This window comes from Triticum dicoccoides, chromosome 3A, assembly GCF_002162155.2.
Source record: "Triticum dicoccoides isolate Atlit2015 ecotype Zavitan chromosome 3A, WEW_v2.0, whole genome shotgun sequence".
Classification (NCBI taxonomy): domain Eukaryota; kingdom Viridiplantae; phylum Streptophyta; class Magnoliopsida; order Poales; family Poaceae; genus Triticum; species Triticum dicoccoides.
In genome coordinates this window covers 281,113,822-281,138,936 of record NC_041384.1, presented here as the reverse complement: position 1 = coordinate 281,138,936, position 25,115 = coordinate 281,113,822, and positions in this window count along the sequence as shown.

Here is a 25,115-nt window from a genome sequence, read left to right as displayed (position 1 = left end):
TGCCCCAAATGGGACAATTTTTTTACCATGACATGTTGATGCCGCTCCATGATACCATGCCAAGTTTCATGAATTTCAGACGAGTTTCAGATTTACTAGAATTTAAAAACCAGGTATCTTAATGTTTTGCCGGCAATCAACAGTGCCCTGGTGTTTGAAATTCATTCCCATTTCTTGCATGGGACCTAAGCATGCACCCAAGGACACAAATTTGACTTTTCAACCAATTTATATGCACTGGAGAATGTGCATGTATTTCAAATTTGAATTATGCACATAAAATGCCTAGAAAACCCAATTAATGTATGAAAATGTCCAAACGAACCATGAAAAATTCCAAAACTTAATGCAACACTCATGTTGTTCTATGCTGACACTAGAATTTTTTTGATAGCAATAAGAGGCAACGGATACCGTTTCGTCCTCGAAGGTGGCACGTTCCGTACCAAAACCATCAGGCTTGTTGTGAGAAGCTTATACCCAAACCTGCCCCAAATGGGACAAATTTTTTACCACGGCATGTTGATGCCGCTCCATGATACCATGCCAAGTTTAATGAATTTCAAACGAGTTCTGGATTTACTAGAATTTAAAAAACATGTATCTCAATGTTTTGCCGGCAATCAACAGTGCCTTGGTGTTTGAAATTCATTCCCATTTCTTGCATGGGTCCTAAGCATGCACCCAAGGACACATATTTGACTTTTCAACCACTTTATATGCACCGGAGCATGTGCATGTAGTTTAATTTTGAATTGTGCACCTGAAATGGCTAGAAAACCAGTTTAATGTATAAAATGTCCAAACGAACCATGAATAATTCCAATTCTTTTACGACACACATATAGTTGCATGTTCACTGCAGATAAAAGGTCTGGCAATTCAAACACCGTCCATTGCCGCTGTGACCCCATTATGTAATTCAAATCAAGATGAAAAATCAAGTAGATCCCACACAGTTTATTATCACCAACCGTGTGAGATGTAGTACAAAATATCTTGGAGCACCGTCGGTGTATAGTACGCCTATGGCTTACGCGAGAAGGTGCGTCGGCTATAGTGCACAGCCGACGCGTCAAGCACATTAGCTCGTTCCCCAAATACTCCCGCCTCTGCATCCCTCGCAATCTCGAAAATGTCGCTGCCTCGTAATCTCAAAAAGATCTACTGCCTAGAAGGTTTTAATGTTTGATAGCACACGATTAGTATGTGCGGACCGTGTGCGATGTCTGTTACTCCCGCTCTGCTTCAGTTCCTTGATTCAAATTTTTGGTAGCCCTGGCATTTTACTCCTGCCTCTGCATCCCTCGCAATCTCAAAAATATCTGCTCGCTCTTGATCCAAATTTCCAGTAGCCCCACCTCGTTACTCCCGCCTAGTAAATTTTTCAGTTGCCGCAATATTTCCTCAAACACCACCTTGCCCCCCCCCCGTCCCCCTCCACACACACCACACACTCCCCAAAACCTTCACTCGCACAGACACACACAACCCTCGAAACCATTGGTAGGTCGCCGCCATCGCCGGCGCCTCCATCCTCAACCTCTGCATGTGTGCCGGGGAGCTCGAGGAGCCAATGTCCAAAAAGAGGTTTATCGCGGCCTTTTCGCCCGATGCCGGCGAGGTGGCCGCCGAGGTGTCCCCGTCATCCTCCATGGGCTCAATCCGCCGTCGCGGGTCCCCCGATCCGCCCGCTGCCGTGCCCCTACGCCGATTCAAGGACTTCCCCGTTCTCCCTTGGACCCGACAGTCGAAGAGGTCCTACCTCGGGGTCCGACAGTAGCGGTGGGGGACGTGGGTCACCGAGGTTATAGATCGGGAGACCCACACCTGCCTGTGGCTCGGTACCTTCCACACGGCCGAGCTCGCGGCCATGGATTACGACCGCTGGCAGGTCCACTACCACGGCCCGACGACTAGGCTCAATTTTCCCTTCGGCACACGTCCGATTGACCTCATACCGCCGGATCTAGGGGTGGTGAGCTCGGCTATGGCGCGGGAGGACCGCGAGGCGTGGGAGCACCTCGAGGCCGAGGCAGCCGACGAGGCCTACATGCAAGAGCTCCGCCGGCAGCACCCAGAGCTCGTGGAGGCAGAGCGGGCGATCTTTGCCGGTGCGGAGGGTGGCGAGGTTATCGCGCTCTCCTTCGATGACGAGGTCGAAGGCGGCGAGGGCAGCGAGGTTATCGCGCTCTCCTCCGAAGACGAGGTCAAAGGCGACGGCAACGACAGCGTGGAGGGTGTCGAGGTGGGCCCCGAGGATGAGGAGATCGACGTTGACAAGTGGAGGAGTGCCTTCCCAATGACCCCGATGACGGTACCGGCCCGGACCTGACTCGCGGCACACCGTACATGACGAGGAAGGATTGGCTCGACCTCTACTTCGACCGAAAGTAGTTTAGCTTAGTTTAAAGTTATGTTTTATGCTCGGTTATGCAAAACTATCTATGTTTATATTTTAATGCATGCTACTTTCAGTTGAACCTGCTTTGAACTTGATCAAATTGAAGTTTACAACCTTAAGTTTAGGGGATTAACTAGAAAAGGCCAAAAATTGCTGGAGTATATATATCCACTAAGGGTTTTAGTCCTTTAACTTTTTAAGGATCGGCTAGAGATGGCCTTATGACTTGTTTATTTTAGTTATTCACAATGTTATGCTCTATATGTGCAACTATTTGCCGTGTAGTTCAATTTCATCAATAACAGTTTCAACAATACCACCATGAATTACGATATTTGGTTGCTGTTAAGGATATTGTAGTTAACATGCGTTTTTGTTTTTTTAACACTAACTAGTGTACTGTAGACCTGCACAATACCAGTTTGAATGACTATTTGCTTGTTTTTAAATGTTATGCCTGATGCACTTAACACACCTTTCCGCTTCTTGTTTTGCTTAACTAGCGTGCTTAAGCCTGCACACTGAAGCTATCATTTGTAGATTATGTTGTCTACCATAGATATATTTGGTTGATGTTTAGCCTGTTGTGCTTAACATGCCTTCATATGTACTCATGCAGGACAATATTGAGAACAATGTTGTTTCCCATCACGGTTAGTTTCATCGCATTGCTTATATGTACTCACTGTTCAGGATATCGGTAGCTGGTACCATATAGCCTGGGGCTGATAAGGGATTAATCGTCGAATCAGACATTTCACTGAATATATCTGTAACCCATTTACCAGTAGGTTAACTAGAGCCATATTTAATATATCTGAGGCTACATAGCAACATGCATTATACTGAATGACTAAATATGCAATCCCAGGCTACATAGCAACAAGGAAGAGTGTTACCTTAATTTTCTGATGATGTCTAGATATACATGTAATAAAATCTTATATAATGGGATGGAGGGAGTGTTGTACTACATCATTTTTCAATTATTGTTTAGCTTCTAATATTAACTTGGTGCTTTTAGGTACATATATCATTGCCAAAGATCCACACTTCGACCCTTTCTGCGTATGGGGCAATGAGATATTCATGAACCAACATCAAGTGAGGAAACTGATAAATATTGTTATTAAAATGGGTCAAAAGATGTCAATTGAACTATTTGTTTACACTTTATGCAAGACAACAGTGAACTGCAGGATGGTAAGTAAGAACCATGTAGCCTTCTTTTTACTGCGCGTAATGAGTTGTGTTAGATGACAATGTCTGAATCTTTTTTATTTCGCAGTGGATCATGAAGCAGTTTGCTCAAGATTACCTCTCAAACTACATGATTGGCGGCCGACCATCACAAGGGGTTGGACTAGAGTCCTGCATGCCTTCTGCATCCAAGAGAGCACAATAGGGCCATTCCGCTTCACCTTGTTTAGCAACCGGAATGTCTGTCTGTAATAGTACAAGTATAGAACCCTGGTTCATCATTCTTTATTTGGTGCTTATGTAATTCTTAAACATATGTACCCGTGAACCGAATAATGCATTGGTTGTTTGAACCTGATGGATATGAATAAAGCTATAGCCTACTTTCAAGTTTAAATTAGGTACAATTTTAAATAGCAGCCATTAAATTAGGGCGAAATTACGGTGTGCAGGTCATTACGACACACACAGTTGGTAAAACACAAACGTTTGCGATATACACCATAATCTGAGATGGTTCACAGAAAGGAAACATGTGCAAGCATGCACACAGTTGCCGTTTGCAAAGCATGTGTAATGTCAGACACTATCACATACGGCGCGGGAAAACTAAATGTGTGTGATTGTCTAACTATCGTACACGGTTTATAATCATGAACTGTTTGTGATGTGCCAGGCATCATAAAACTCCCGTGCCTGGAATCTGCCTAGAAAGCTCCCGTGCCTGGAATCTTCCTAGTTTTAGGTAAAACCACAAAACTCTGACTGCGATGGCAATGCGAGCACAAACGAGTAGTAAGGATGAAGCGTTTGGGATATTTGAGATATCGGAAATGGTTATATAGGGACAACTGTATGCATCAAGGCTCCCTATCCCCGACGGTTTCTGGGTCATGTGGGAAGGACCCCCCTATCGCTGTCACTCACTAGGCGACAGTTCCAAATGCCGTCACGGAAAGGGGTTGAAAACCGTTTGTATAGCACCGACGCGTAATAGTGTGAACTTTAATTTATCATGAACTTAGTCCTGATAGTTTTTTTTTGCATATCTATGTTGTTGTAGATCAATGGTCTGTGCTACCGTTCCCTTGAAATTTAATGCGTTCCTAGGGAAAGCTAAGTTGAAATATGATGGTAGCAAATACACGAACTGGGTTCTTAACTTGAGGATTATCCTCATTGCTGCACAAAAGAATTACGTACTGGAAGCACCGCTAGGTGCAAGACCCGCTGCAGGAGCAACTCCAGACATTATGAACGTCTAGCAGAGCAAAGCTGATGACTACTCGATAGTTCAGTGTGCAATGCTTTATGTCTTAGAATCGGGACTTCAAAGACGTTTTGAACATCATGGAGCATATGAGATGTTCCAGGCGTTGAAGTTAATATTTCAAGCAAATGCCCGAGTTGAGAGATATGAAGTCTCCAACAAGTTCTACAGCTACAAAATGGAGGAGAATAGTTCTGTTAGTGAACACATACTCAGAATGTCTGGGTACCATAACCACTTGACTCAGCTGGGAATTAATCTTCCTTATGATAGTTGTGATGCCCGGATAATTAAGCTACAGTAAACCCCTATTAATGGTGCCACATCATCACATTATTGTTGCTAATCCTCACTTGATCCAAATCACTGTTCATATTCAAATTCAAATTTAAAGTCAAAAATTCAAATTTGTCAAACATGCATAGTAAAACGTTCAAAGTGTGGAAAATATTCCATAACTAATTATGGTTGTGAACCAACATCTTTGCAAAGTGTTTTAATGCCTTTAACTAATTAAAACAGGGGCTAAAAATATTTATTACATGCTTTTAAATAGCAAACAAATATAAACCTATTTTATTAAAGTGTGAAACTTTTTGTCCATGAGGGGTAATTTAAAACACTGATTTAAGTATTGGTCTCATATTTTTATAAAACTAAAATCTACTAGTAATAAAATAAAACAGAAAAGAAAGAATAAATAAAAGAAACTAGGAAAGAATAAAAATAAAAAGGGGAGAAAACCCCTGGGCTTCTGACCCATCGGGTAAGTGGGCAACCCAGCCGGCGCACCCTCACCTGCCTCCTTTCTCTGCTACAGGGAGGCAGGGGGGTCGTGGCGCTCATCGCCCGGCCATGGCGCGCCCCTGCCGCCGTGGCGGGCATCCGCCGCCCCCCGTCCTATATAGCCTCGCATCCTTTCTCCTCGGCGAACCCTAGCTCCTCCCTCCCTTTCCCCCTCACGCCCCCACGTCCTTTCTCTCTCTCTCTCTCTCTCTCTCTCTCTCTCTCTCTCACACACACACACACACACACACACACTGACCAAACTAACCACGACGCACCGGAGCACGCGGCTGTGAATCATCGCGGCCACCGCCCATCGTCCGCCACACCGACAGGTTCAGGAGGACCGCCACCATCGACTTCATCCATCCCGGGCCTCAAATCGAGTGGGGCCGCCCTGTACGCTCGCCATCGACCTCGTTTCCACCGCATACATCATCGTTGTCCGCCGTCGATTGCCGCCGCCCCGGTCCGTCCCCGACCTCCGCGAGCACGCCTACAGCTCCGCGTTGAGCTTCTCCACCGGATCCTCCCTTTCCTTGCCTCGATCTGTCGCCGTTGAGGCCGCCCCTACGCCCTGCCGCCATGAATGGGAGCTCAAGCTCTTGTGTGTACGTGCGTGCGATGCTGCCTGCTTCTGTTGTGCTGCTATGAGCCGCTATTGCTCCTCCCCTGCTGCTCGCTAGCCGCTGCTGCTACTCGCATGCGTTGCGGACTGAAGCCGCTACCGTTACCTGCTTGTCGCTGCCGCTCTTGGTGGTTGTCGCTGCTGCTGCTTAGTATTGCTACTGCCGCTAGGTGCTGCTGTCGCTAGCTTCTACTGTCGGTGTCGTGCGAGCTCTGCCTGCTGCCTTTACTGCCGACGCTGCTACTTACTATGCTCTACTGCGTAGTCGCCGCCGCTGCTCTAGCTGCTCCTGGACGCTAGTTTTGCTGCTCCTAGATGCTGCTACTTGTCGCTGTTAATGGACATGGCCGTGGCCATGGTTGGGCATGTGTGGTGTGTGTGTACAACTGGCCGGCCCATACGAATTAGCTTAGGAGATAATTTCTAGTTAGTTTAATTGCTAGCCAATGACAAGTGGGGCCCCTTTTAGATTAGATATATCTACTTAGAAATTTAATGAAACTAATTAACTTTTAGTTAATTTCGCTAACATGTGACCCCTGCTGTAAATTAAAATGATAGTTTAAATTAAAATTGCCCAAGTCTAAGACAACTGGGACCCACCTTTACTATGCCTTTTTGACCGGTCAAATGACTTGGTCAACTCTGCTGACTGGACCCTCCCTAGCCCACTGTCAGCCTCAGTGTACACAGGGCTGGGTACTGGTAGCTTTTATCTATTAAATTTCGAGTTAATAAATGATTTTAAAATATTGTTTAAACTTTGAAAATTAAAATAAAATAATCCGTAACTCGGATGAAAAAGTTTTATACATGAAAGTTGCTCAGAATGATGAGACGAGTACGAATTCGCAGCCCGTTTACCTGTCGGATGCCTCTAACTATCCAAACATGCAACTTTCCCCCTCCGGTCATCTGTGTGAGATAGGTCCGGAACCGGGAAAACATTTCCGGTTGAATTCCCCCTTCACCGGTATCGTGTAGCTCTGCGTTAGGTCACCCCAGTGCAACATTTTGCTTTGTCTTGCTTGATGCATTGTTTGCTCTGTTATTTATTACGTCCCCCCTCTATTACTTCGTTCTGGTAGACCCCGAGGCCGCGGTTGAAACGGTGCTCGACTGCTTTACCGTCGAAGGTTCTTATCTGTCTTCAGAGCTTCCAGGCAAGCCCCCCTTTGACCATCCCGATATCGCCCATTTCATTCTCTCATGCTTGCATTAGATTTTGCTGTAATTGTTTGCTCCTATTCTCATGCATAGCCTGTTTTTGTAACCTGCTTATTGTTACCTTACCTGCTTATCCTAAACTCCTTAGTATAGGTTGGTTAGTGATCCATTAGTGACCCCCACCTGGTCCTTGTTGCCCTTGCTTCATCATTGACGACTCGATCAACGTGATCAACGACCAGGGCCCGACACCTCACATCACATCACGCCCCTTTTGTTGCTTGACTCTGTAGAGTTACCATCGAGTGCCGAGGGTGGAACCTCATACATCACTCTTGATGAGATTTCTGTAGTGTAGCTATTCGGTCGTGGTCATCGAGGGTGATTTCCTCCTTAACCACTTCCGGTACGACTATGTCATGCAACCCCTCAAGTGTGAACCTCGAGGGTGGTTTCTCTTACGTTCACCTTGATGATTAAATCGAGTGGAATCCACCGAGGGTGGTTCCTCAGGGTTCCCTTCGGTGTTAGAGACACAGTTACTACGATTACTATGACTTTACACCGAACCATGTTACTAAAGATGGGTCGGCCCTGAGGGGTACCCGCGCGAGCTTAATGGCGAGTGATGTGGAGTCGGGTTGATCTGGAAGGTGCCCGCGAGATACTTACGAGGCGTGGCCAGGCATTCTTAGCCCTTGCCGCAAGTGCCCGAGACGGGGCGATGGGGTCACATCTTTCACGAGTCTCTGCTTGTGATCGCACTACGAACACACTAACGGTTTGGATATTTGATCCGAGGGGCCTCTGGCTTGTTAGACACTAACCATCACGTCGGCATAGTATGGGCGTTCTGCGTCATATGCATCAGCCGAAGCTTAATAGACGTCAGCGACAGAGCGGCGCGCGCCGGGTTGGACTGGTAAGCTCTTGCCTTTTTAAGGAGGTAGCTAGGTCTGCTCATCGGCCGCCCACACAACGTGCAGGAGTTCCCGGGGCGATGGCCCATGACCCCTGGGGGCATAGGTTTAGTCCGGCATGCTGACCTCTCTATTAAGCCTAGGTCGGGTTGCGGCGTATTGTTTGGTTGAGGCCGGGCATGACCCAGGAAAGTGTGTCCGGCCGGAGTTAATCGAGCGTGGTGGGTAAGTTGGTGCACCCCTGCAGGGAAGAAAACATCTATCAATAGCCTGTCCTACGGTAACAGACACTTGGATTTGTATCCCGATCGATACAACTAGAACGGGATACTTGTGATCAGAAATGAACATGAGAAATGGTTACTAGGCTCTGGGATTGCTTTCTCGCAGGAAGTCGAGGAAGGATCTCTGGCCGAGGTTGATGACACTACTACTACTTTAGTTTATGCTACTCTTATCTCTTCCGATACTGCAAGATGCTTGGAGCTGCTTGAAGATGCCAGTCTTCGATAGGCTAGGCTTTCCCCTTCTATTCTGGCATTCTGTAGTTCAGTCCACATATACAACCCATTTCATTGACACCGATGCATACGTAGTGTATATCCTTGCTTGCGAGTACTTTGGATGAGTACTCATGGTTGCTTTTCTCCCCCCTTTTCCCTTCTCCATTCTTCTCGGATGCCGCAACCAGATGGTGGAGCCCAGGATCCAGACGCCACCACCGACAACTACTACTACTACCCCTAGGGTGCTTACTACTACATGGAGGCCACCGGCGACTAGGAGTAGTTAGGAGGTCCTAGGCAGGAGGCCTTGCCTTTTCGATTGATGTTGCTTTTGTGCTAGCCTTCTTAAGGCAAACTTGTCTAACTTATGTCTGTACTCAGATATTGTTGCTTCCGCTGACTTTTGTGTTTTCAAGCTTATGTATTCGAGCCCTCGAGGCCCCTGGCTTGTAATATAACGCTTGTATTATTTTAATTTGTGTCTAGAGTTGTGTTGTGATATCTTCCCGTGAGTCCCTGATCTTGATCGTACACATTTGCGTGTATAATTAGTGTATAATTTAGTCGGGGGCGTCATAAGTTGGTATCAGAGCCGACTGCCTGTAGGTAGCCCCATTTCCAACTCCTTGGCCGAAGTTGAGTCTAGTCGTCCAAAACTGTTTTACTAACTTGGCTGTGTGGCTTACGGGCCCACGTCGCCATTGGGTGGTATTAGGATTTTTTATTCCTCGTCTATACCCTGGGACTCTATTCTCTCATCTATTCGGCTTAAATGAATTTACTAACTACATTAGGTTCTCGAAACGAATTTCCCCATAGAGCCCCTTCATTCCGGATGGTTGCCTCCTTCACTAGAAGAATTAGAAGATACTCTCCGATGTTTTCTCGAGACCCTTGTGCCCTTCGCCATTGCGACCCCTACCACCGATAAGCCCTTGTGGGTAACATCCTACATTTGTTGTTCATATTTTCCATCCCAGTTGCTCTTGTTATCACAAGATACCCTGAAATTCTCTCTTTTGTTCTGAGAATACTTTGTGCCTACTGCCTTGCAGTTCTTTGTCACATGAATACCTCTACGGATAATTCCTCGCACTTACCGAGTATCCGCTCATCCCCATTTGTTCATGTGTTTCACAAAATTCTTCGAAACACTATTCGATTTTCCGAAATCCTTAGTAGCATATTGCTCTTGAAATTCTAGCCTGCTTGCATTATGGTTAATTCCATATGTTTAGCAATATTCATTAAAATCCTTTGCGATTGTCATCCTTACCCTGTCGATTCAACATGTGTGTGAATGCACGCAATCATCAGCTGTTCCCTGGAAATTGTTCTTCCAGCTCAAACGTCATTCTATACATGAGCTGGTTCTCGGCAAATCAAACCTTGATCGATTTCCCATCTAATCCTATTCAACATACTCGTACCTAATCATAGCATCTGATTCTCATACACCGATCTAGGTATCGTAATTCCTTTGTATTGAAGCTTTGAAATTATCCTAAAATTTCTATAATTTGATGCCTTTGCATTCTTTCTTCTTCTCGTTGAGTATCGTTACTCACATCAGATCCTTGTTGACCACCAGATCCTTTGCCACATTATTATCCGAAAGTGTCCTTCATATCCACAAACCTTGTGAGCTCTTCCCCTGATACATAATGCCTTTGGTAAATATGTATCCTCTGCTTTTGTCAGCCATACTCTACCTTCGAACTTGCGTCAAGTATTCTTGAAATTCACGGTATATGTTCCTAAGATGCCCCTATGGGTTGAACCTATGCCTTCCCTAATCCTTGTGAACCCAAGAGTTTTCACGAGTCATACTTTTCTGACCTTTTGGTAGATAAAATTTCAACACTACAACTTCATTGAACTCGAGAAGTGAATGAAAGGTTATGCATTGGAGAAGTGGGAGTCGACCTTGAACTTTGTGTTCATGCCCATGGAAACGATGTAGATCTTATCATGGAAGCTTCTCGTAACAATAATTATTCCGTTGGTATAATTTGATCTTGTATCTGTGATTTTGGCCTTTGCAATCATGGTTCCAACCAAGATTGTCTTCTTTCATCCCCTTTCTCGGACGAGTTGAAGTGCTGGCCTTCTGCATATCAATACACATGTCCAAACTCTAATATGGTCTACCTTCGAGTATTTCCCCTGGTATCTTGAGAATATCAAATAACTGAGTTGCTCCCTATGAGTATTCTTCTAGTACTACTCGTGGTTCCCATAACCTTTCCCTTCATCATTCATTTGAATTGATGTCATCGCCGATCGATTACATCTTCATAAAACCTCTTGACAAATATGTCGTGATCATCATCAACATTCCGAGCTCTTCCAGGATATTAATTAAATCATGATGAGAAATACCATCCTTGCCCCTCGATGATTTGTGTTATCATCGACAACATTCTTGCCTCCCCGAACACAAACTTGTTTAGATAATGTTGTAAATACATCCTTTTTAACATGTCGATGGATTGCTGCCAGACCCATCGGCCACATCCTATTGCATGAGATGTTCTAGAAATTCCTGATGGATCCTTTGTGGTCCCAAGGTTTGACCTTTACCTGATGACCATGTCAATGCTATCCTGAAGCATGTCTGTGGCACTTCGAATATCCACAAGAACATTGGAAGCGCAATGATAAATGTTTCTTGATCACTTGTCCAAACACTGTTGTATGGGTAACGTCATGAACATTCCTCTCCCCATTACCTAAATGGTAATCTACTTACTCTCCTATCATGGATATCATCCTCTACTTGTCCTTGGGAATAATATACTCCTGATATTTGTGTTTAAACACTTTGTCCTTTCCATTGTTCTGATTAAATTAATAATCACATTTTCCTTTCCCTTGTTTTGTTTAAACCTTTCTTGTGATATATATGATCTAAGCAGTAACATTCTTCTGCTTAATTAAACATCTTGGTGTACAACTCTTACAGTAAAACCCTGTTACTATTGTTGTTGACATTCTGCTAACCACCGATGGACGAGAACTTTGCCTAATGATCCGCCTCATTCCAACGAGCAGGAAAATGGTTCTCTTCGTCCCTCGCCCATGGTACCAACGTTGATGCCAACATAACTGATAGGCTATCGTATGACATGCCTTGCTATCATATCCATGCAAGATGTCACCGCTTTTCCTACTCTGAACACACAAGGGGGGCCCATAACCCACAGTTCCACGGGATCGAAGCCTGACTCTCCTGTACAACCTTGATGCCGAAGTATCTTATGCTCTTGGCTTTGTGTGTTATCATGAGCCACCCTCCGAGAGATGATCTATTCCCGATGCTCTGAACCCCTTCTCACACTCTATTCAGGTATCGATCGTTTGTCCATTCGCTTGAAACTTTTTATTGTACCTTCATATTTTGCTCTTGATGAATTTCTTAAATTTCAACTCGAGAGGTACCTCTATGCCATGTTCACTGAGATAGCCCCCAGGTACCTATCTTGTGTTGATATCCATCCTTTCCTAGTTTTTCCCCTTACTCCACCCCTTAAATCTCGGGATGAGATTTCTTATAGTGGAGGAGAATTGTGATGCCCGGATAATTAAGCTACAGTAAACTCTTATTAATGGTGCCACGTCATCACATTACTGTTGCTAATCCTCACTTGATCGAAATCAAATTTAAAGTCAAAAATTCAAATTTGTCAAACATGCATAGTAAAATGTTCAAAGTGTGGAAAATATTCCATAACTAATTATGGTTGTGAACCAACATCTTTGCAAAGTGGTTTATTGCCTTTAACTAATTAAAACAGGGGCTGAAAATATTTATTACATGCTTTTAAATAGCAAACAAATATAAACCTATTTTATTAAAGTGTGAAACTTTTTGTGGCAGAGGGGTAATTCAAAACACTAATTTAAGTATTGGTCTCATATTTTTATAAAACTAAAATCTACTAGTAATAAAATAAAACAGCAAAGAAAAATAAATAAAAGAAACTAGAAAAGAATAAAATTAAAAAAGGGGAAAAACCCTGGGCTTCTGACCCATCAGGCAAGTGGGCAGCCCAGCCGGCCCACCCCCACTTGCCTCCTTCCTCTGCTATAGGGAGGCAGGGGGGTCGTGGCGCTCATCGCCCGGCCATGGCGCGCCCCTGCCGCCGTGGCGGGCATCCGCCGCGCCCCCGTCCTATATAGCCTCGCCCCCTTCCCCTCGGCCAACCCTAGCTCCTCCCTCCCTTTCCCCCTCACGCCCCACGTCCTTTCTCTATCTCACACACATACTCTGACCAAACTAACCACGACGCACCGGAGCACGCCGCTGCCAACCACCGCGGCCACCGGCCATCGTCCGCCACACCGACGTGTTCAGGAGGACCGCCACCATCCACTTCGTTCATCCCGGGCCTCAAATCGAGCGGGGCCGCCCTGTATGCTCGCCATCGACCTCGTTTCCACCGCGTACATCGTCGTCGTCCGCCATCGATTGCCGTCGCCCCGGTCCGTCCCCGACCTCCCCGAGCACGCCTACAGCTCCGTGGTGAGCTTCTCCACCGGATCCTCCCTTTCCTTGCCTCGATCTGTCGCCGTTGAGGCCGCCCCTACGCCTGGCCGCCATGAATGGGAGCTCGAGCTCTTGTGTGTACATGCGTGCAATGCTGCTTGCTTCTATTGTGCTGTTGTGGGCTGCTATTGCTCCTCCCCTGCTGCTCGCTAGCCCCTGCTGCTACCCGCATGCGTTGCGGACTGAAGCCACTGCCGCTACCTGCTTGTCACTACCGCTCTTGGTTGCTGTCGCTGCTGCTGCTTAGTATTGCTGCTGTCGCTAGGTGCTACTGTCGCTAGCTTCTACTGCCGGCGCCGTGCGAGCTCTGCCTGCTGCCTCTACTGCCGACGTTGCTGCTTACTACTACTCTACTGCGTAGCCGCCGCCGCTGCTCTAGCTGCTCCTGGATGCTAGTTTTGCTGCTCCTAAATGCTGCTACTTCGTCGCTGCTAATGGACATGGTCGTGGCCATGGCTGGGCATGTGTGGTGTGTGTGTGTACAACCACCACTGCCTGGCCCATCCGAATTAGCTTAGGAGATAATTTCTAGTTAGTTTAATTGCTAGCCAATGACAAGTGGGGCCCCTTTTAGATTAGAGAAATCTACCTAGGAATTTAATAATACTAATTAACTTTTAGTTAATTTTGCTGACATGTGACCCCTGCTGTAAATTAAAATGATAGTTTAAATTAAAAGTGCCTAAGTCTAAGACATCCGGGACCCACCTTTACTATGCCCCTTTTGACCGGTCAAATGTTGACTGGGTCAACTCTGCTGACCGGATCCTCCCTGGCCCACTGTGAGCCTCTGTGTACACATGGCTGGGTACTGGTAGCTTTTAGCTATTTAATTTTGAGTTAATAAATGATTTCAAAATATTGTTTAAACTTTGAAAATTAAATAAAATAATCCGTAACTCGGATGAAAAAGTTCTACACATGAAAGTTGCTCAGAACGACGAGACGAATACGAACACGCGGTCCGTTTACCTACCGGGTGCCTCTAACTATCTGAACATGCAACTTTCCTCCTCCGGTCGTCTGTTTGAGACAGGTCCGGAACCGGGAAAACATTCCCGGTTGAATTCCCCGTTCACCGGGATTATGTAGCACTGCGCTAGGTCACCCCAGTGCAACGTTTTGCTTTGTCTTGCTTTACGGTGCATTGTTTGCTCTGTTATTTATTATTGGCCCCCCTCTATTACTTCTTTCCGATAGACCCCGAGGCCGCGGTTGAAACGGTGCTCGACTGCTTCACCGTCGAAGTTTCTTATCTGTCTTCAGAGCTTCCAGGCAAGCCCCCCCTTTGATCATCCGATATCACCCATTTCATTCTCTCATGCTTGCATTAGATTTTGCTATTGTAATTGTTTGCTCCTATTTTGATGCATATCTTGTTTTTGTAACCTGCTTATTGTTACCTTACCTGCTTAGTATAGGTTGGTTAGTGATCCATCAGTGACCCCCACCTGGTCCTTGTTGCCCCTGCTTCATCATCGACGACTTGATCAACGTGATCGATGACCAGAGCCCGACACATCACATCACGTCACGCCCCTTTTGTTGCTCGACTCTGCAGAGTTACCATCGAGTGCCGAGGGTGGAACCTCATACATCACTCCTGATGAGATCTCTGTAGTGTAGCTATTCAGTCGTGGTCATCGAGGGTGATTTCCTCCTTAACCACTTCCAATACAACTCTGTCGTGCAACACCTCAAGTTTGAACCTCGAGGGTGGTTCCTCTTATGTTCACCTTGACGATTACATCGAGTGGAGTCCATAAAGGGTGGTTCCTCAGGGTTCCCTTTGGTGTTAGACACACAGTTACTATGATTACTACGACTTTACACTGAACCATGTTACTAAAGACGAGTCGGCCCTGAGGGGTACCCGCGCGAGCTTAATGGCGAGTGATGAGGAGTCGGGTTGACCTGGAAGGTGCCCGCGAGATACTTACGAGGCGTGGCCGGGCATTCTTAGCCCTCACCGCAGGTACTCGAGACAGGGCGACGGGGTCACATCTTTTGTGAGTCTCTGCTTGTGACCGCACTACCAACACACTAACAGTTTGGATATTTGATCCGAGGGGCCTCTGGCCTGTTAGCACTAACCATCACGTGGGCATAGTATGGGCGTTCTGCATCATATGCATCAGCCGAAGCTTAATAGACGTCAGCGACTAAGCGGCGCGCGCCGGGTTGGACTGGTAAGCTCCTGCCTTTTTAAGGAGGTAGCTAGGTCTGCTCACCGGCCGCCCACGCAACGTGCAGGAGTTCCCGGGGCGATGGCCCATGGCCCCTGGGGGCATAGGTTTAGTCCGACGTGCTGACCTCTCTATTAAGCCTAGGTCAGGTTGCGGCGTATTGTTTGGCCGTGGCCGGGCATGACCTAGGAAAGTGTGTCTGGCTAGAGTTAATCAAGCGTGGTGGGTAAGTTGGTGCACCCCTACAGGGAAGAAAACATCTATTGATAGTCTGTCCTATGGTAACGGACACTTGGAGTTGTATCCCGATCGATACAATTAGAACTGGATACTTGTGATGAGAAATGGATAGTATGGCTCTGGGATTGCTTTCTTGCAGGGAGTCGAGGAAGGATCTTTGGCCGAGGTTGATGACACTACTACTACTACTACTACTTTACTTTATGCTACTCTTATCTCTTCTGATACTGCAAGATGCTTGGTGCTGCTTGAAGATGCTAGTCTTCGATAGGCTAGGCTTTCCCCTTCTATTCCGGTATTCTGTAGTTCAGTCCACATATACAACCCATTTCATTGACACCAATACATATATAGTGTAGATCTTTGCTTGCGAGTACTTTGGATGAGTACTCACGGTTGCTTCGCTCCCTGTTTTCCCTTCTCCATTCTTCTCGGATGTCGCAACCAGATGGTGGAGCCCAGGATCCAGACGCCACCACCGACAACTACTACTACCCCGAGGCTGCTTACTACTACATGGAGGCCACCGGCGACTAGGAGTAGTTAGGAGGTCCTAGGCAGGAGGCCTTGCCTTTTCGATCGATGTTTCTTTTGTGCTAGCCTTTTTAAGGCAAACTTGTCTAACTTATGTCTGTACTCAGATATTGTTGCTTCCGCTGACTCTTGTGTTTTCGAGATTATGTATTCAAGCCCTCGAGGCCCCTGGCTTGTAATATAACGCTTGTATTATTTTAATTTGTGTCTAGAGTTGTGTTGTGATATCTTCCCGTGAGTCCCTGATCTTGATCGTACACATTTGCATGTATGTTAGTGTACGATTGAGTCGGGGGCGTCACAAGTTGGTATCAGAGCCGACTGCCTGTAGGTAGCCCCCTTTCCAACTCCTTGGCCGAAGTTGAGTCTAGTCGTCCAAAACTGTTTTACTAACTTGGCTATGTGGCTTACGGGCCCACGTCGCCATTGGGTGGTATTTGGATCTTTTATTCCTCGTCTATACTCTGGGACTCTATTCTCTCTTCTATTTGGGTTAAATGAATTTACTAACTACATTAGGTTCTCGAAACGACTTTCCTCAGAGAGCCCCTTCATTGCGGATGGTTGCTTGCTTCACCAGAATAATTAGAAGATACTCTCTGATGTTTTCTCGAGACCCTTGTGCCCTTCGCCGTTGCAACCCCTACCACTGATAAATCCTTGTGGGTAACATCCTAAATTTGTTGTTCATATTTTCCATCCCAGTTGCTCTTGTTATCACAAGATACCCTGAAATTCTCTCTTTTGTTCTGAGAATACTTTGTGCCTACTGCCTTGCAGTTCTTTGTCACATGAATACCTCTACGGATAATTCCTCACACTTACCGAGTATCCGCTCATACCCATTTGTTCATGTGTTTCACATAATTCGTCGAGACACTATTCGATTTTTCGAAATCCTTAGTAGCCTATTGCTCTTGAAATTCTGGCCTGCTTGCATTATGGTTAATTCCATATGTTTAGCAATATTGATTAAAATCCTTTGCGATTATCATCCTTACCCTGTCGATTCAACATGTGTGTGAATGCACGCAATCATCAGCTGTTCCCTGGAAATTGTTCTTCCAGCTCATACGTCATTCCATACATGAGCTGGTTCTCGGCAAATCAAACCTTGATCGATTGCCCATCTAATCCTATTCAACATACTCGTACCTAATCATAGCATCTGATTCTGATACACCGATCTAGGTATCGTAATTCCTTTGTATTGAAGCTTTGAAATTATCCTAAAATTTCTATAATTTGATGCCTTTGCATTCTTTCTTCTTCTCGTTGAGTATCGTTACTCACATCAGATCCTTGTTGACTGCCAGATCCTTTGGTAGATTATTATCCGAAAGTGTCCTTCATATCCACTAACCTTGTGAGCTCTTCCCCTGATACATAATGCCTTTGGTAAATATGTATCCTCTGCTTTTGTCAGCCATACTCTACCTTTGAACTTGCGTCAAGTATTCTTGAAATTTGCGGTATATGTTCCTAAGATGCCCTTATGGGTTGAACCTATGACTTCCCTAATCCTTGTGAACCCAAGAGTTTTCATGAGTCATACTTTTCTGACCTTTTGCTAGATAAAATTTCAACACTACAACTTCATTGAATGCGAGAAGTGAATGAAAGATTATGCATTGAAGAAGTGGAAGTCGACCTTGAACTTTGTGTTCATGCCCATGGAAACGATGTAGATCTTATCATGGAAGCTTCTCGTAACAATAATTATTCCCTTGGTATAATTTGATCCTGTATCTGTGATTTTGGCCTTTGCAATCATGGTTCCAACCAAGATTGTCTTCTTTGATCCCCTTTCTAGGACAAGTTGAAGCGCTGGCCTTCTGCATATCAATACACATGTCTAAACTCTAATATGGTCTACCTTCGAGTATTACCCCTGGTATCTCAAGAATATCAAATAACTGAGTTGCTCCCTATGAGTATTCTTCTAGTATTACTTCTCTCCAATTTTAGATTCCCCCTGGGTTCTGAGTTGTTAGTCACTTGAGAACACCAATAAGAGAATTGATCCTGCACTCCGATTCAACAACTCTAAGTAATTTTTGTTACTTACGAGTTTAATAATCCTTCAAGTCATTCCTAGCCTGACCGGCTATATCATTATCGTGATAAATTTTAACTGTGCTACCTGATCCTTCTTCCCGGAGCACAATTTTCAACGATGAGCTAAGCCTACATCGATTTTCCTCGTCATATCATTTTGTCTTGAATAACAAGCTTATTTTCGAGTTTGCGTCGTACTCGTGTTCCCATAACCTTTCGCTTCATCATTCATTTGAATTGATGTCATCGTCGATCGATTACATCTTCATAAAACCTCTTGACAAATATGTCGTTATCATCATCAACATTCTGAGCTCTTCCAGGATATTAATTAAATCATGATGAGAAATACCATCCTTGCCCCTCGATGATGTGTGTTATCATCGACAACATTCTTGCCTCCCCCAACACAAACTTGTTTAGATAATGTTGTAAATACATCCTTTTTAACATGTCGATGGATTGCTGCCGGACCCATTGGCCACGTCCTATTGCATGAGATGTTCTAGAAATTCCTGATGGATCCTTTGTGGTCCCAAGGTCTGACCTTTACCTGATGACCATGTCAATGCTATCCTGAAGTATGTCTGTGGCACTCCGAATATCCACAAGAACATTGGAAGCGCAATGATAAATGTTTCTTGATCACTTGTCCAAACACTGTTGTATGGGTAACGTCATGAACATTCCTCTCCCCATTACCTAAATGGTAATCTACTTACTCTCCTATCATGGATATCATCCTCTACTTGTCCTTGGGAACAATATACTCCTGATATTTGTGTTTAAACACTTTGTCCTTTCCATTGTTCTGATTAAATTAATAATCACATTTTCCTTTCCCTTGTTTTGTTTAAACCTTTCTTGTGATCTATATGATCTAAGAAGTAACATTCTTCTGCTTAATTAATCATCTTGGTGTACAACTCTTACAGTAAAACCCTGTTATTATTGTTGTTGACATTCTGCTAACCACCGATGGACGAGAACTTTGCCTAATGGCCCGCCTCGTTCCAACGAGCAGGAAAATGGTTCTCTTCGTCCCTCGCCCATGGTACCAACGTTGATGCCAACATAACTGATAGGCTATCCTATGACATGCCTTGCTATCATATCCGTGCAAGATGTCGCCGCTTTTCCTACTCTGAACACAAGAGGGGGCCCATAACCCATAGTTCCACAGAATCAAAGCCTGACTCTCCTGTACAACCTTGATGTCGAAGTATCTTATGCTCTTGGCTTTGTGTGTTATCATGAGCCACCCTCCGAGAGATGATCTATTCCCGATGCTCTGAACCCCTTCTCACACTCTGTTCAGGTATCGATCGTTTGTCCATTCGCTTGAAACTTCTTATTGTACCTTCATATTTTGCTCTTGATGAATTTCTTAAATTTCAACTCGAGAGATGCCTCTATGCCATGTTCACTGAGATAGCCCCCAGGTACCTATCTTGTGTTGATATCCATCCTTCCCTAGTTTTCCCCCTTACTCCACCCCTTAAATCTCGGGATGAGATTTCTTATAGTGGAGGAGAATTGTGACGTCCGGATAATTAAGTTACAGTAAACCCCTATTAATGGTGCCGCGTCATCACATTGCTGTTGCTAATCCTCACTTGATCGAAATCACTGTTCGTATTCAAATTCAAATTTAAAGTAAAAAATTCAAATATGTCAAACATGCATAGTAAAATATTCAAAGTGTGGAAAATATTCCATAACTAATTATGGTTGTGCACCAACATCTTTGCAAAGTGGTTTATTGCCTTTAACTAATTAAAACAGGGGCTAAAAATATTTATTACATGCTTTTAAATAACAAACAAATATAAACCTATTTTATTAAAGTGTGAAACTTTTTGTGGCAGAGGGGTAATTCAAAAAACTAATTTAAGTATTGGTCTCATATTTTTATAAAACTAAAATCTACTAGTAATAAAATAAAACAGCAAATAAAAATAAATAAAAGAAACTAGAAAAGAATAAAAATAAAAAAGCGGAAAAACCCTGGGCTTCTGACCCATCGGGCAAGTGGGCAGCCCAGCCGGCCCACCCCCACTTGCCTCCTTCCTCTGCTATAGGGAGGCAGGGGGGTCGTGGCGCTCATCGCCCGGCCATGGCGCGCCCCTGCCGCCGTGGCGGGCATCCGCCGCGCCCCCGTCCTATATAGCCTCGCCCCCTTCCCCTCGGCGAACCCTAGCTCCTCCCTCCCTTTCCCCCTCGCGCCCCACGTCCTTTCTCTATCTCACACACATACTCTGACCAAATTAACCACGACGCACCGGAGCACGCCGCGGCGAATCACCGCGGCCACCGGCCATCGTCCGCCACACCGACGGGTTCAGGAGGACCGCCACCATCGACTTCGTTCATCCCGAGCCTCAAATCGAGCGGGGCCGCCCTGTATGCTCGCCATCGACCTCGTTTCCACCGCGTACATCGTGTCCGCCGTCGATTGCCGCCGCCCCGGTCCGTCCCCGACCTCCCCGAGCATGCCTACAGCTCCGTGGTGAGCTTCTCCACCGGATCCTCCCTTTCCTTGCCTCGATCTGTCGCCGTTGAGGCCGCCCCTACGCCCGGCCGCCATGAATGGGAGCTCGAGCTCTTGTGTGTACATGCGTGCGATGCTGCTTGCTTCTATTGTGCTGTTGTGGGCTGCCATTGCTCCTCCCCTGCTGCTCACTAGCCCCTGCTGCTACCCGCATGCGTTGCGGACTGAAGCCACTCCCGCTACCTGCTTGTCACTGCCGCTCTTGGTTGCTGTCGCTGCTGCTGCTTAGTATTGCTGCTGTCGCTAGCTTCTACTGCCGGCGCCGTGCGAGCTCTGCCTGCTGCCTCTACTGCCGACGTTGCTGCTTACTACTACTCTACTGCGTAGCCGCCGCCGCTGCTCTAGCTGCTCCTGGATGCTAGTTTTGCTGCTCCTTGTCGCTGCTAATGGACATGGTCGTGGCCATGGCTGGGCATGTGTGGTGTGTGTGTACAACCACCACTGCCTGGCCCATACGAATTAGCTTAGGAGATAATTTCTAGTTAGTTTAATTGCTAGCCAATGACAAGTGGGGCTCCTTTTAGATTAGATAAATCTACTTAGGAATTTAATAAAACTAATTAACTTTTAGTTAATTTTGCTGACATGTGACCCATGCTGTAAATTAAAATGATAGTTTAAATTAAAAGTGCCTTAGTCTAAGACAACCGGGACCCACCTTTACTATGCCCCTTTTGACTGGTCAAATGTTGACCGGGTCAACTCTGCTGACTGGACCCTCCCTGGCCCACTGTCAGCCTCTGTGTACACAGGGCTGGGTACTCGTAGCTTTTAGCTATTTAATTTCGAGTTAATAAATGATTTCAAAATATTGTTTAAACTTTGAAAATTAAATAAAATAATCCGTAACTCGGATGAAAAAGTTTTATACACGAAAGTTGCTCAGAACGACGAGACGAATTCGAACACACGGTCCGTTTACCTGCCGGGTGCCTCTAACTATCTGAACATGCAACTTTCCCCCTCCGGCCGTCTGTTTGAGACAGGTCCAGAACCGGGAAAACATTCCCGGTTGAATTCTCCCTTCACCAGTATCGTGTAGCACTACGTTAGGTCACCCCAGTGCAACGTTTTGCTTTGTCTTGCTTTACGATGCATTGTTTTCTCTATTATTTATTACGTCCCCCCTCTATTACTTCTTTCCGATAGACCCCGAGGCCGCAGTTCAAAACGGTGCTCGACTGCTTCACCGTCGAAGTTTCTTATATGTCTTCAGAGCTTCCAGGCAAGCCCCCCTTTGATCATCCCGATATCGCCCATTTCATTCTCTCATACTTGCATTAGATTTTGCTATTGTAATTGTTTGCTCCTATTCTGATGCATATCCTGTTTTTGTAACCTGCTTATTGTTACCTTACCTGCTTAGTATAGTTTGGTTAGTGATCCATCAGTGACCCTCACCTGGTCCTTGTTGCCCCTGCTTCATCATCGACGACTTGATCAACGTGATCGATGACCAAAGCCCGACACCTCACATCACATCACGCCCCTTTTGTTGCTCGACTCTGCAGAGTTACCATCGAGTGCCGAGGGTGGAACCTCATACATCACTCCTAATGAGATCTCTGTAGTGTAGCTATTCGGTCGTGGTCATCGAGGGTGATTTCCTCCTTAACCACTTCCGATACGACTCTGTCGTGCAACACCTCAAGTTTGAACCTCGAAGGTGGTTCCTCTTACGTTCACCTTGACGATTACATCGAGCGGAGTCCATCGAGAGTGGTTCCTCAGGGTTCCCGTTGGTGTTAGACACACAGTTACTATGATTACTACGACTTTACACTGAACCATGTTACTAAAGACGGGTCAGCCCTGAGGGGTACCCGCGCGAGCTTAATGGCGAGTGATGTGGAGCCGGGTTGACCTGGAAGGTGCCTGCGAGATACTTACGAGGCGTGGCCGGGCATTCTTAGTCCTCGCCGCAGGTACTCGAGACAGGGCGACGGGGTCACATCTTTCATGAGTCTCTGCTCGTGACCGCACTACCAACACACTAACAGTTTGGATATTTGATCTGAGGGGTCTCTGGCCTGTTAGCACTAACCATCACATGGGCATAGTATGGGCATTCTGCATCATATGCATCAGCTGAAGCTTAATAGACGTCAGCGACTGAGCGGCGCGCGCCGGGTTGGACTGGTAAGCTCCTGCCTTTTTAAGGAGGTAGCTAGGTCTACTCACCGACCGCCCACGCAACGTGCAGGAGTTCCCGGGGCGATGACCCATGGCCCGTGGGGGCATAGGTTTAGTCCGGCGTGCTGACCTCTCTATTAATCCTAGGTCAGGTTGCGGCGTATTTTTTGGCCGTGGCCGGGCATGACCCAGGCAAGTGTGTCCGGACAGAGTTAATCGAGCGTGGTGGGTAAGTTGGTGCACCCCTACAGGGAAGAAAACATCTATCGATAGCCTGTCCTACGGTAACGGACATTTGGAGTTGTATCCCGATCGATACAACTAGAACTGGATACTTGTGATGAGAAATGGATAGTATGGCTCTAGGATTGCTTTCTTGCAGGGAGTCGAGGAAGGATCTTTGGCCGAGGTTGATGACACTACTACTACTACTTTACTTTATGCTACTCTTATCTCTTCTGATACTGCAAGATGCTTGGTGCTGCTTGAAGATGCTAGTCTTCGATAGGCTAGGCTTTCCCTGTCTATTCCGGCATTTTGTAGTTCAGTCCACATATACAACCCATTTCATTGACACCAATGCATATATAGTGTAGATCCTTGCTTGCGAGTACTTTGGATGAGTACTCACGGTTGCTTTGCTCCCTGTTTTCCCTTATCCATTCTTCTCAGATGTCGCAACTAGATGGTGGAGCCCAGGATCCAGACGCCACCACCGACAACTACTACTACCCCGAGGGTGCTTACTACTACGTGGAGGCCGACGACGACTAGGAGTAGTTAGGAGGTCCTAGGAAGGAGGCCTTGCCTTTTCGATCGATGTTGCTTTTGTGCTAGTCTTCTTAAGGCAAACTTGTCTAACTTATGTCTGTACTCAAATATTGTTGCTTCCGCTGACTCTTGTGTTTTCGAGCTTATGTATTCGAGCCCTCGCAGCCCCTGGCTTGTAATATAACGCTTGTATTATTTTAATTTGTGTCTAGAGTTGTGTTGTGATATCTTCCCGTGAGTCACTCATCTTGATCGTACACATTTGCGTGTATGATTGAGTCAGGGGCGTCATAATACTGTCATTGATAGAGTTCTTCAATCACTGCCACCAAGCTATAAAAGCTTCGTGATGAACTATAATATGCAAGGGAAGGAAAAGACTATTCCTGAGCTTAGAGGTAGAAATCAAGAAGGAGCATCAAGTGTTGATCGTTAACAAGACCACTAGTTTGAACAAAAATGCAAAGGGAAGAAGGGGAACTTCAAGAAGAACAGCAAGGAAGTTGCTGCTCAAGGGAAGAAGCCCAAGTCTGGAGCTAAGCCTGAAACTGAGTGCTTCTACTGCAAAGGGACTGGTCACTGGAAGCGGAACTGACCCAAGTATTTGGAGGATAAGAAGGATGGCAAAGTGAAAGGTATATTTGATATACATGTTATTGATGTGTAGCTTACTAATGCTCGTAGTAGCGCCTGGGTATTTGATACCGGTTATGTCGCTCATATTTGCAACTGAAAACAGGGGCTACAGATTAAACGAAGATTGGCTAAGGACGAGGAGACGATGCGCGTCAAGGTTGATGTGATCGCCGTTGGCACGCTACCTCTACATCTACTGTCGGGATTAGTTTTAGACCTGAATAATTGTTATTTGGTGCCAGCGTTGAGCATGAACATTATATCGGGATCTTTTTTTATGCAAGACGGTTATTCATTTAAATCAGAGAATAATGGTTGTTCTATTTATATGAGTAATATCTTTTATGGTCATGCACCGTTGATGAGTGGTCTATTTTTGTTGAATCTCGATTGTAGTGATACACATATTCATAATATTGAAGCCAAAAGATGCAAAGTTAATAATGATAGTGCAACTTATTTGTGGCTCTACCATTTAGGTCATATTGGTGTAAAGCGCATGAAGAAACTCCATGCTGATGGGCTTTTGGAATCACTTAATTATGAATCACTTGATGCTTGCGAACCATGCCTCAT